A 13,422-nucleotide genomic window follows, 5' to 3' on the forward strand; every position below is an offset into this window, starting at 1 on the left:
ACCATAAAAGTCACCCACTTAAGTTGCACAGTTCAGTGGTTTGTCGTATGCTCACAGATTTGGGCAAAGACTTCAGTGTCTTGTTTGCAAACCAAGATAATCATATATAAGATTGTCATGAGGAAGGCATGAGGTCACTAATATAAAGCACACTGCCCGGACAGGGGAAAGTCTCAATAAAGTGCTCTTCATTATTGTGACGATGACGATAGTGCTCTTCATTATTGTGATGATGATGATGATGAGGGTGACGGGTGAAGAGGGACACTGCTACGAGGGACACTGGCAGCAGCTGCAGCCTGGGAATTTCTCGCATGGCTCTGTGGAATTTGGGCAGCTCCCACTGCTCCTGTTCCTCCCACATGGGACGTGAAACCAGCAGCTTCCTCATTAGGTGCTTGCAGCCACCTCGGCGTCAGAAGGGGACATGACAGCTGCTCCACAGCTGCACAGGCTGCAGCACAAATTAAGGCAGGAAGTGGGGAGAAATGCCATTTCTTACAGACCGCTGATGGGGAGAGAAATTCAAGTCAGCAGCGAGAAAAGTCACTTCCTTGACTTATATTTCATCAACAGCTACCTGGTTTCAATTGGCTAGGATTTTTTTTTTTCCAGAAAAGTTTTACAGGGCGCCTGGCTGGCTCAGTAGTGGAGGATGTGACTCTTGGGGTTGTGAGTTCGAGCCTTACCCTGGGTGTGGAGATTACTTGAAAATCTTTCCGGAGTGCCCGGGTGGTGCTGTTAGTTGGGCAGCCGACTCTTGATTTTGGCTCAAGTCATGATCTCGGGGTTGTGGGATCTGTACTCAGTGGGGAATCTGCTTGGGGTTCTCTCTCCCTCTCTCTCTGCCCCTCCTCCCCCTCAAATCAATAAATAAATCTTTTTTAAAAAGCCAAAATCTTTTTTAAAAAGTTTTACTCTCAAGGTTATAATAATAAACGTTTATTGTTAATTTTTTGGCATAAGCACTTCTCCAAAGGTAGTCAGTATTAAAAGTCTGGACTACTTTTAGACTACTTATCTATTTATTAAGCATAAAAAAGGAGTCATGAGGCAGTACTGTTTTGCAACTCACTTTTTTCACTTAAGAATATATCCTGAATACTACTCTATGTTCATTTTTTTTTAAAGATGTTATTTATTTATTCATGGGAGACAGAGAGAGAGAGAGAGCCAGAGGCACAGGCAGAGTGAGAAGTAGGCTCCATGCAAGGAGCCTGATGTGGGACTTGGTCCGTGGACTCCAGGATCAGGCCCTGGGCGGAAGGCAGGCACTAAACCACTGAGCCACCCCAGGATCCCCCCACTCTATGTTCGTAAACAAAGTTTTAACAACTGCATAGTATTCTTTGGTGTGGATGTACTATTATTGATTTATCAAATCCCCAATAGACAGGCACTGAAATTGCTTCACACTTTTTATTTTATTTTATTCTTTCTTACAGAAAGTATTTTTTTATTCGTGAGACACACAGAGAGGGAGGCAGAGACACAGGCAGAGGGAGAAGCAGGTTCCCTGCGGGGAGGCCAATGCAGACGCTGGGATCATGGTCTGGGCCAAAGGCAGATGCTCAACCTCTGAGCCACCCAGGTGCCCCTGTTTCACACTTTTAAAACTTACTATCACTGCAGTGGCTGTTGTGGTGTGCCATCCACATCCCACCTTTAGGAGGGAGGTGCTCACACCGCTAGCTGCTGGGAGTTGGCCTGCTGTGTCCCCACCTGGACTAGTCCTCAGCTGAGTGGGCTGCCTGATATACATTGAATAGCCAGTCAATTGTGTGCAAAGCAGAAGATGAAGGCCTGCCCCCCTTGCCTCAATGGCATAACTCCAAGGGGCCATTCTAGCTCCAGAATTTTCTGTGGGACCAGCTAACAACTCATTGCAATTGCATGGAAGCTTAACTTCTCCTCTAGCCAGTCCTGTTTCCCCCGTTCCCGAAGGGGTTGTTTTAAGAGCATTCCCATGAAACCTTTGCACACAGATCTCTGTTTCAGACTGTTTTCTGGGTAAGCTGGCCTCAGATGATTGAAAATGTAAAAAGTTAAAAAAAATTTTTTCCCCTCCTGAACAGTTGTTGCTAGAATTCCTCTTAAGAAAGAAGGTGTCTTTTGAGGAGAAAACGTTTGCCGAATCTCCTGGGGGTTGGTGTGACCTGTGGCAAGGGAGTTGGCAGTGAGAGGAGGGCATGCGGTTCTGCACGAAGCAGAGGGAGGAACTCCTGCCTTGGCTCCTGCTGAGAGGGGACTAGTCGGCAGAGAAGAGTCAAGGGGACTCATCGGCGCAGACATGAAGAGCCAGAGAGGTGGTGGTGGGAAGCCAGGACTAGTAAGAAAGGGCAAAGGAGAGACGCCTGGGTGGCTCAGTGGTTGGGCATCTGCCTTTGGCTCAGGGCGTGATCCCAGAGTCCTGGAATCGAGTCCCATGTTGGGATCCCTGCATGGAGCCTGCCTCTTCCTCTACCTGTGTCCCTGCTTCTCTCTCTGTGTGTCTCTCATGAATAAATAAATAAAAATCTTAAAAAAAAAAAAAAAGAAAGAAAGGGCAAACGACTTTTAAGAAAGGTGATGACACTGTGTGGCCTCAACACGAACCTCTCTTGTCTCCCCTCTGAAGCCATCTGTAACTGTGCTAACATGCTCTGGGTGAGTAGTCTGTTTGGTGGAAGCCAAAGGAGCCCAGTGTCACCTAAGGCCCCTGGACCACTGTGGTGCACATAAGAATAGAGGTGTCCACAACATAGAGGAGGCCGCGTGAGTGGAGTCCCGGGCTCCCAGAGGCCTGTGATGCAGCCAAACTGCCAGCCCCAGAGACACCCTGGCTATGGTCTCCTGCTCCGAGCAGGTGTGACTTCAGCGAAGGGTGTGGCAGGGCAGGTCTGCGAGGCCCAGGGGAGCCCGGGGAAAGGGAAAGTACTATTCTCTGCCACCTCTCTCCCTTTGGAAGTCAGGACATGCTCAAAGTGGCACAGAGCATGATGACAGCTAAACGGGGCTGCTGCCAGTGAAAGGGGGGAAACGAATGCCCTGTCCTGGGCTTCCTGTAAGGATCTTACTTAGAACAGTTTTACTCTTTTCACTCAAATTATCCCCTTACCTGGTTCATATATTGTAGTCATGATTGGCATTTGCCCACAGACTTTTATGTTTTATGCGACTATAATCCTGGTGAATGGCAGTTTTGTGCAACACTTTGTATCTTCCAGTCTTCGAGGAAAGATAATACAGTAGGTTAGAGCCTGGGTCCTGAAGTTACATGGGGCAAATCTACTTACAAGGCTTCTGAGCCTAAGTCTCCATACCTATAAAATGGGCTCCTATTAGTACTTCTCTTAGGGGTTGTAAAGATTAAAGGAGGTAATGAGATGACATTATGTCTACATACATTCCATGGCTTTAATATTCCCTGTTGTTGAACATTTAGGTGATTTTGTCCATTATAAACAATACTTTTCTTAGGCAGAAATTGGCATATAGGATCAACCAATGCTTTATAAACTGTGCACTCTTTAGCTAACTGATAATAACCTCATAGCATGGTTATGAGAAATAAATGAATTGGGATCCCTGGGTGGCGCAGCGGTTTAGCGCCTACCTTTGGCCCAGGGCGCAATCCTGGAGACCCGGGATCGAATCCCACATCGGGCTCCCGGTGCATGGAGCCTGCTTCTCCCTCTCCCTGTGTCTCTGCCTCTCTCTCTCTCTGTGTGTGACTATCATAAATAAATAAAAATTTTAAAAAATCTTTAAATGAATTAATACACAGAAACTGCTTAGAACAGTGTCTGCCACACAGCATGCTTTGCAGTGTTTGATGGTGTTATTATCCTAATTTTTCTTCATCCCTTCACCTGCTCTCCTAAGCCTCCCCCTCCCCACAACTCTGCTCTCCCAACTGCATTTTAATCATATGGTGATGCTCTTTTTGCCCTTAACTAAGCACTTGTCATTTCCTCCAACTCCTGCAGGGAAAGAATCGGATTTGCATCATCTAAAAATTCAGCTAATTCAGAACCTGAAATCAAGTGAAAAGAGCCTCCTGTGGAGTATCTGCAAAGGCTCAGAGCTGCATGTTCACCTGCTGCAGACATTTGCTGCCCCTCCCCGGCATGGCCTCCGTGGGTGAGGAGCACACTGATGGAGCCTGTCTCCCAGAGCTGCTGAGCTGGGGAATGTTCACCAATACATCTCACTCCGGCACTTGCTCACTCCTCCAGGGTGGAGTACCAAGCTGGTAGTGGGCAAAATTGTGAGGCTCAAAAGAAAGACTACACTTTCCTTTTAGAGCTCCTTCCTTCCATTTCATTTAGCATTTGCCTTACCACTGAGACCTCCCAATAGGGCAGAAAGCCATCAAAGCCCAGTGCACCTGGCTCAGACACCTACTGGCTGGGCAGCTGCAACAAGTCATTAAATTTCTTTTCTTTTCTTTTCTTTTCTTTTCTTTTCTTTTCTTTTCTTTTCTTTTCTTTTCTTTTAAGATTTTAATTATTTGAGATAGAGAGCGAGAGCATGGGAGGGAGGGGCAGAGGGAGAAGGAGGCTCCCTGCTCAGCAGGGACTGAGTCCCAGGACCCTGAGATTATGAGCTGAGCTGAAGGCAGATGCTTAACCAAGTGAGCCACCCAGCCACCCCACAAGTTATTAAACTCTTTGATAATCTGTTTTCTCTTCTAGAAAATAGAAATAATACCTTCCACACAAGGTCATCACTATTGGTTTTAAATTATGGTAGACTACACATAACGTAACATTTACCATCTTAAACATTTACCATCTTAACCATTTTTAAGTATACGGTTTTGTGGCATTAAACCTACAAGGCTGTTTGTGAGGATTAAATGAAATAATGTATATAAAGCCTCCCACACATAAACTAAGGCATAGTGAACACTCAGTGAACCTACATTGTCTTTTCTCATAACTTCTCCCACTGAACACAGCCCATAGCACTGTGAAGTGGAGCGAGACCGCCTGGGTCGGTTTGGTTTTTAAGTTCAAACCCTGTCTCATCCCTTATCACAGCCCCCAGCCTGCCGCCTCTGTGGCTGCTGCTTATCGCTGAGTTAAGTTGGTTCTATATGCAAAGCTTGCCTGGTGAGGAAGCATGGAAGCAGCTGGGCAGGCTCCGAGAGAGTGCTTCCCAAGAGGTCTGCTTCACACACCAGCTGATGGCACAGGGAGGTGGGAGCTGCCTTCTCAGGGGCTTTCCAAACAGCTAAGCAAGGCCACATGGGCAATCACCGAGAACCTTCAGCGTCGTAGAAAGTCATCCCTGCCATTGCCTGTGGAATTAGGCCATGAAAGGTCACTCCTTGGCTTTTTGGTGGTTTTTGTTTCCTGTTTTGTTTTATCAGTTTTGTCAGAGCCATATGGGCATATGGTCTTAAAAATTACATTATACTAAGGTGCTCATAATAATCAACCATGGTCTCCTTCACCAAGCTCTTGCCATTCAACAGGCTCCTTTCCAGAAGCCACCGTGGTCAGCTCATCTAGCTAGTTCTTTTGGCATTTATCTCCACATTTGCAAAAATTATGCTTGTTCTCATATTTCTTGCTACCAACTTTAGATGTTATCTGTTGACTTTCTGTTACGGTAGATGAGGATATGACATTTTTGCACTACCTCTCTCATCTTACCACAAGTTTCAGTTAAATTAGTATTTAGTGTGTTCTTCATTGTGATTATGAATCATTCAAGTCTTTGCTGGGTCCTCTAAAACCCTAGGGCCCTGGGCTCCCTTGCCCCCTTGCTGTCTCCCTTTCTGTCACTCCTCTCCGGCAACAGTGGCCTCCCTGGTTCCTCCAACATGTGACCACACTGTGTGTATTCCTCCCTCAGGGCCTTTACGTGTGTTCTTCCAGCATCAGAACGCTCTCCGCCCTGATGTTTGCCTGAAATCCATCCCTATTTCATTCAGGGATCTGCTCAAATATCACCTGATCAGAGAAGCTCCAGAGACTCCATCCATTTTTCCAGCATTACTTTTCTTCACAGACTTATCACGCACGCACACACACACCTTGACATTATATTATTTACTTATTGATGTAAATACTGATTATATAATCAGTTTTATTATATACAATTATATTTATTATATATTTATACATTTATTATGTATATATATTATATACAAATTATATAATTTGTTGAGGGAAGGGACTTTATTAACCACTGTGTCCCCCAGGGCCTAAGAACATGCCTGGCACACTATCAGTAAACACCTGCAGCAAATGAATGCTGAGCCTATTGATTTACTGTGCTTTCATTTCATTGTTTGTACAATTCCTCCCCTCTTCCACCAAAGTTAATATCTACCTTGGTTTTTCATTTACTTTGCTTTTTCTGGCACACAACTTCCAACAGCTTTTCAATCCAATTTTTCATATAAACATATCAGATGATCTGCTTATATCTTTTTTTTTTTTTTTTAATTTTTATTTATTTATGATAGTCACAGAGAGAAAGGCACGCAGAGACACAGGCAGAGGGAGAAGCAGGCTCCATGCACCGGGAGCCTGATGTGGGATTCGATCCCGGGTCTCCAGGATCGCGCCCTGGGCCAAAGGCAGGCGCCAAACCGCTGCGCCACCCAGGGATCCCGATCTGCTTATATCTATTTAGAATTCCCTATCTGGGCTTCTATAACAGAATACCATATATATATATATATATGATTTTATTTATTTATTTATTTATTTATTTATTTATTTATTTGAGAGACAGCATGAGCAGGGGGAGGAGAGGGGAGGAGGGAAGGACAAGCAGACTTCCACCACAGGGCTTAATCCCACCACCCTGAGATCATGACCTGAGCTGAAATCAAAAGTCAGATGCTTACCTGACTGAGCCACCCAGGTGCTCCAGACTGAGTGTTTTATAAAAACAGAAATTTATTTCTTATAGTTCTGAAGACTAGGAAATCCCAAATCAAGGTGCCAACAGATTTGGTGTCTGGCAAGAGGCCACTTCCTCATTCACAGATAACTATCTTCTCTCTGCATCCTCACATGGTAGAAGGGGAGTGAGTGAACCCTCTGGGGTCTCTTTTTTTAAGGGCACTAATCCCATTCACAGGGACTCCACCTATTATTATTCTTATGACCTGCCAAAGGCCTTTCCTTCAAATACCATCACACTGGGGATTAGGGTTCAACACATAAATTTCAGACACAATATTTAACCCATAGCACCAGATTCACCAATTGTTACACTTTACCCTGTTTGCTTTATTATCCTTTTTTCTTTTTTTTTTTTTTTAAGATTTTATTTATTTATTTATTCATGAGAGACACAGAGAGAAAGGCAGAGACCTAGGCAGAGGGAGAAGCAGGCTCCCTGCAGAGAGCCTGATGTGGGACTTGATCCCAGGACCCCAGAATTACAACCTGAGCCAAAGGCAGATGCTCAACCACTGAGCCACCCAGGCATCCCTATCATCCTTTTCCTTTATATGTTTATACTGATGCATTTTTCCTGAATCCTTTGTAAACTGGAGGCATTGAGCTGCTTTACCACTGAATACCCAGGACCTGGGCTTGTTGCAGCCCATTGGCATCCTGGTGTATCTACCAAGTGTCTCACATAAGTGTATTTCCGAAGAACAAGAGCATTCTCTTACAACTCTTTGTTTCTTTTTTTAAGAAGGTAAAAAAAAACAATGGAAAAAGAAAGAATGAAGGAGACTGAGTCTTTTACAGTCTTTTGCTGTAAAAGACTGAGCAAAGGCCCCGGGTAACACAAAAGGTCACAGGGGCTTGGAAGATAAAGTGTCGGAAAGGGTGTAGCTGAGGGTGACCCCCCACCACCGAGAACCAACCAACCAGCCTGAGGCACCCAATCAGTAGGGCAGGGCGAAAACAGGCAGCACTTCTGGAGGCTGCCTGCCAAGGATATGAAGAAAATCCACTTAGAGGGCCTTTGCCAGAAGCTGCTCAGCAGGATGCTAGTGCTCTCTGGGTCAGCACAGAGAGCTCTGTTCCCAGAGGACTTCTGGGCCGACAGGACTGAAATCCTGAAAGGCTTTGAGATTAAGTATTTCTCTGAAGAAACCAAGTTAACTAAGAGAGGAGGCCTCTGGCCTATGGAGGTGTTGGAGGTCAGCTCCTTGGAGTCTCTGGGAAAAGACAGTCATTCCAGTAGGTCCTTCCACCCAATAAAGAAGAGTCACACACACACACACACACACACACACACACACACACACAAAGAAGAGTCACGAAAGGCCTTGAGCTCTAGAAAACTGCTTTATGGTACAAATTACGAAGGAGTGGGACAGCAGGAGAGAAAGAACCCTCAAAAACCTGAATGTATAAACAAGATGTGGTACACACATACCATGGAACATTATGCTGCTTAAAAAGGGAGAACATTTGGGGTACCTGCCTTGGTTCAATTGGTTGAATGTCCGACTCCTGATTTCTGCTCAGATCATGATCTCAGGGTCGTGAGATGGAGCCCCGCATTGGCTCTGCGCTGGACATGGAGCCTGCTTAAGATTCTCTCTCTCTTCCTCTGCCCTTCATCCTTCTTTAAAAAAGGTGGGGAAAAAAAAAAGTTGGGGGTGGGGACGGAGAACATTCTGACACTTGCCACAACATGGATGAACCTTAAGGATATTATGCTTACTAAAATAAGCCAGTCACAAAAGGACAAATACCATGATGATTCCACTTTTCTGAGGCATTTAGAGCAGTCACAGTCATAGAAACAGAAAGTAGAATAGTGGTTACCAGGGCCTGGAGGAGGGGAAATTAAGATATGTGATGGTATTTGATGGTAGTTAGTGTTTAAAGGGGACAGTCTCAGTGGTGCAACCTGAAAAGAGTTCTGGGTCTGGATGGTGGCAGTAGTCACACAGCATGTAAATAGACTCAATGCCACTGAGTGTGCACTTAAACATGGTTAAGCTACCAACTGTACATTACACGTATCTTCTGAATGTTGGATGGGACGGTGTCAATGTGCTATCTATTAAAATAAAATGCTAAAAACCAAAAGTCTTGTCTCCTACATGAATTCTTTTCTGACTACCCCAGGGAAGAGTGAGGCCTTTTCCCTCTGGCTTCCTGTTCACTAGGTTAGGCACTGAGTGATCTTCCTGGTGCTGATCACCTTTCTCTGCGTAAACGTCTGGCTCTCTCCACAGGCCTTAGCACCTCAAGGAAAAGGACCATCTCTCCCACAGTCCCTTACAATGGGGCCTTGCAGGTATTCTGTCCAAAGTTGGATGACTTATTAATGAAACAAGAATTGGATACCAGCAAACCACAACTGATGAAGAGTTGAATGAAGCTGACAGAAAGAGAAAAAAAAAAAAAAAAAGAACATAGAACATCTTATTTGGTAAACTAAAATGTTAAATTATTTTAAGAACTTGAAGGTGGGAAGTTGTGTTAGTTGAGTCTCTTTAGATTGCAAGTTGTAGGGAAAAAAACCCTAAAATTAGAATGAGTGAAGAAGAGAAAAAAAGGAGGAAGAGGAGGAAAGAGAAAGAGAAGGAACAAGTGATGAAGTTGTTCTTGACACACATAACCTCTCAGAGTTAGGCAAGATTGGATTCAGGAGCTCCTTCACATCACTCTCCATCTCTAGGCCCTGCTTCCCCCTGGATTGGAGTATTCTCAGGCAGTTCCAAGCTTGTTTTATTCTTATACCTACAATCTCAGAGAAAAGAGAGGATTTCCTTTCTGCTGTTTAGCAAAGAGCCCATGGATGCTTTCCTTTGACCTGGCTTGTGACCTCTTCTCTGAATTAATCAGTGTGAACTCAGGTTGGAAGACGCTGTGCCCTGTCTTGGAATTACAAGGTTATGACGTGCTAGCAGAGTTCCTGAGAAAGAAGCTCCTTCATCCCTTGGTCAAAGTGTAAACAACCTCTCAGAGAATTTGTCCCTATCTAGTCAAAATTCTGCTTCTGGAAATTCATCCCACAATTACAGTTCCTCATGGGTAAAATACTATTCACACAAGATTATTTTTTGTAGTATTATTTATAATAGCAAAAGACTAAAAACAAACAAAATGTCCCTCACCAGGGTAATTAAATGATTATATATATATAAAACAGAACACTCTGTGGCCATATGGAAGGTTGGGAACCTCTTTTGTGTTGTTATGGAAAATTAAGATATGTCAAGTTTAAAAAAGGAAGATGCAGAAGAGTGTATAGAGTATAGAGCATACTACTACTGGAAAAAAGTGAAAGATATATTTTCGTGGTAGTTTATGCACGCATTAAAAATATCTGAAAGAGGGCCACCTGAGTGGCTCAGTGGTTGAACATCTACCTTTGGCTGAGGTTGTGACCCTGGGGGCCTGGGATCAGTCCTGCATCAGGCTCACCGCATGGAGCCTGCTTCTCCCTCTGCCTGTGTCTCTGCCTCTCTCTCTGTGTGTCTCTCAAGAATAAATAAATAAATCTTTAAAAAATATATCTGAAAGAAAAATAAGAAATGAATAGCAGTAGTTACCTCTTAAGGTAGATGGAAAGAAAATAAATGGGTCGACATTTGCATAACTTTACATATATGCTAATGTCTGAGGCACAAATATATATTACATACCCAAAAACTTGAAAAAAATCTTAAAATTAAGCAACTGGTACTTCCCACCTCTGCGCACATGACACTAGGAGCAATGCAGAGTGTGCGCCCTGCCCGCCGCCCCCTGCCCGCCACCTGGGAACCGCCACCCCTGCCATAGCCCTGGGGCCTGAGGGCCAGGCCATCCTAACTCTGGGCACAGGCTCCGCGTTGCTCTCCGTGCATAAATTCAAGCCGATCACGAATGGATAACAACAGAAAATGGTATGGGACCAGTGGGAATCTGCAATTTTGCACAGCAGTTTCGTACAGGAGATGTTTACTGTAGTCTACCTGAAATTGGGACAAAACGGAACAAACAAGAGGAGTCTGGTGCTTTGGAAAGTGTGAAAGCCGCTAGTGAACTCTCTTCTCCTCTATTAGAAGTAACTGAAATTAACGGAGCTCTTGTAGAAAATCCAGGACTGGTCAACAGATCTCTTTATGAAGATGGTGGGCGGGGATCCCTGGGTGGCAGCGGTTTGGCGCCTGCCTTTGGCCCAGGGCGCGATTCCGGAGACCCGGGATCGAGTCCCACGTCGGGCTCCCGGTGCATGGAGCCTGCTTCTCCCTCTGCCGATGTCTCTGCCTCTCTCTCTCTGTGTGACTATCATAAATAAATAAAAATAATAATAAAAAAAAAGAAGATGGTTGGCTGATTGAGATAACACTCAGTAATTCTTCAGAACTGAATGAATTAATGAGTGAAGAAACTATGAGAAATACATAAAGTCTATTGAGGAGTGAAAATGGACTGCTAAGTAAACCAGTATGAAATGAAACAACAAAACAAAGTTGAATTCCACATGTCATATCCCAGTACATTTCAACTATGAAATGTATGCTACTGTTATTGGAATCTAAAAATTATTTGCATATAAAATGCTTTCCTAAGCTTCTTATGAAAGCATTTTAGGGCAACCCGGGTGGCTCAGCGGTTTAGCACCAGCCCAGGGCCTGATCCTGGAGACCCTGGATGGAGTCCCACCTGCCGCAGGCTAGACCCCGCATGGAGCCTGCTTCTCCCTCTGCTTGTGTCTCTGCCTCTCTCTCTGTGTGTGTCTCTCATGAATAAATAAATAAAATCTTTTTTTAAAAAAAAGAAAGCATTTTAACCTTTGTTGGAATAATTTTTTAAAAGATTATACTCAAAGCTCAGTGCCTTAAACAGTTGGCACACAGCACCCCAGTGGAGAATCATTTTGAGGTATGCTGGATTTATCTCAGTGCCCCTTTATCTATAAAAATCTATAGAACTAAAAGAAAAAAATTAAGTGGCTGACAGTTTTGAATGTTTGTCTTTAAAAAGAAAAACAGATTAAAGCAAACAAAATGATAGTAATAAAGTTTACAACTTATATATGTTTATAATGAGTGCCCCTAAATTTTCCCTTTCTCCCTCTGAAAGTCTTTCACGCATTAAAAAATCTGTGAAGTCTATTGGCACAGAATAGAGAGCCCATATCCAGAAACAGACGCACATATATATAATCACTTTTATGTGTTGGCAAAGCAGAATAGTGCAGAAAAGACATTCATCAATAAATGGTGCTCGGTCCAGTGAATATCCTTATGTTTAAAAAAAAAAAGGCAGCTTGACCTTTACTTCACATAACACAAACATATATTCCATGTACATAGTAGATCTGAATGTGAAAGTTTAAATAATATAGTTTCAAGAAGATAATACAGGAAACTTCATGATCTTAGGGTAGGCAAAGATCTCTTAAACGGGACACTGATACTGACATTAACACAAATCATTAACCATTAAGAAAAAAATTTATTGGGGCTCCTTGGTGGAGCAGTTAGGCTTCTTTCTGCCTTTGGCTCAGGTCGTGATCCCAGGGTCCTGGGATGGAGTCCTGCCTCTCCTCCCTGCTTGGGCGCTCTCTTGCTATCTCTGTCTCTGTCTCTCTCAAATAAATAAATAAATAAATAAACAAACAAATAAATAAATACTTTAAAAAAGAAAAAATATTTTGTTTATCAAAATTCACCATGAAGAGAGTGAAGTGGCAATCACAGTGGGAGAAGATATCTGTACGATATATAACCCACAAAGGACTGCATCCAGAATATAATAAATGACTCCTACAAATCAATAAGAAAAAGATACAATTCAATAGAATATTGACCAAAAGGCTTCAGCAGACGTTTCATAAGTTATATAGATAGTCAATAAGATGGATAAAGGTGTTTATCCTCTTTAGTCAACAAGGAAATACAAATTGAAACCGCCAGGAGATACCACACTTGCCCACCAGAATGGCAACAGTTAGAGAGAAAATACCAAGAACTGACAAAGAACTTGGGCCAACTATATCTTTCACACACTGCTGGTGGGGGTGAAAATTGGTATAGCCTCTTTAGAAAACGGTGAGTATTTACTAAAACTGAATATATCACATACCCAATGATCCAGAACTTCCAATCCTGGGTATTTCCTTAATAGAATTGCATTATCTAGGGATGTCTGGGTGCCTCAGCGGTTAAGCATCTGTCTGCCTTGGCTCAGGTCATGATCCCGGAGATCTGGGATCAAGTCCACATCAGGCTCCCCACAGGGAGCCTGTTTCTACCTCTGCCTGTGTCTCTGCCTCTTTTTGTGTCTCTCATGAATAAATAAATAAAATCTTAAAAAAACAGAATTGCATATCTATATGTGCATCCAGAGACTGGCACAAGAATATACAAACACTATTAATACTAACACCAAACTGGAAGCATCTCAAGTGCCCAGAACATTACAATGAATAAATTGTGGTAGAGTCATAAACTGTGGGAAAGAACTATATTCATACATATGACATGGTTAATCTCACAGATTATGC

Source organism: Canis aureus, chromosome 18, assembly GCF_053574225.1.
Source record: "Canis aureus isolate CA01 chromosome 18, VMU_Caureus_v.1.0, whole genome shotgun sequence".
NCBI classification, from domain to species: Eukaryota; Metazoa; Chordata; class Mammalia; order Carnivora; family Canidae; genus Canis; species Canis aureus.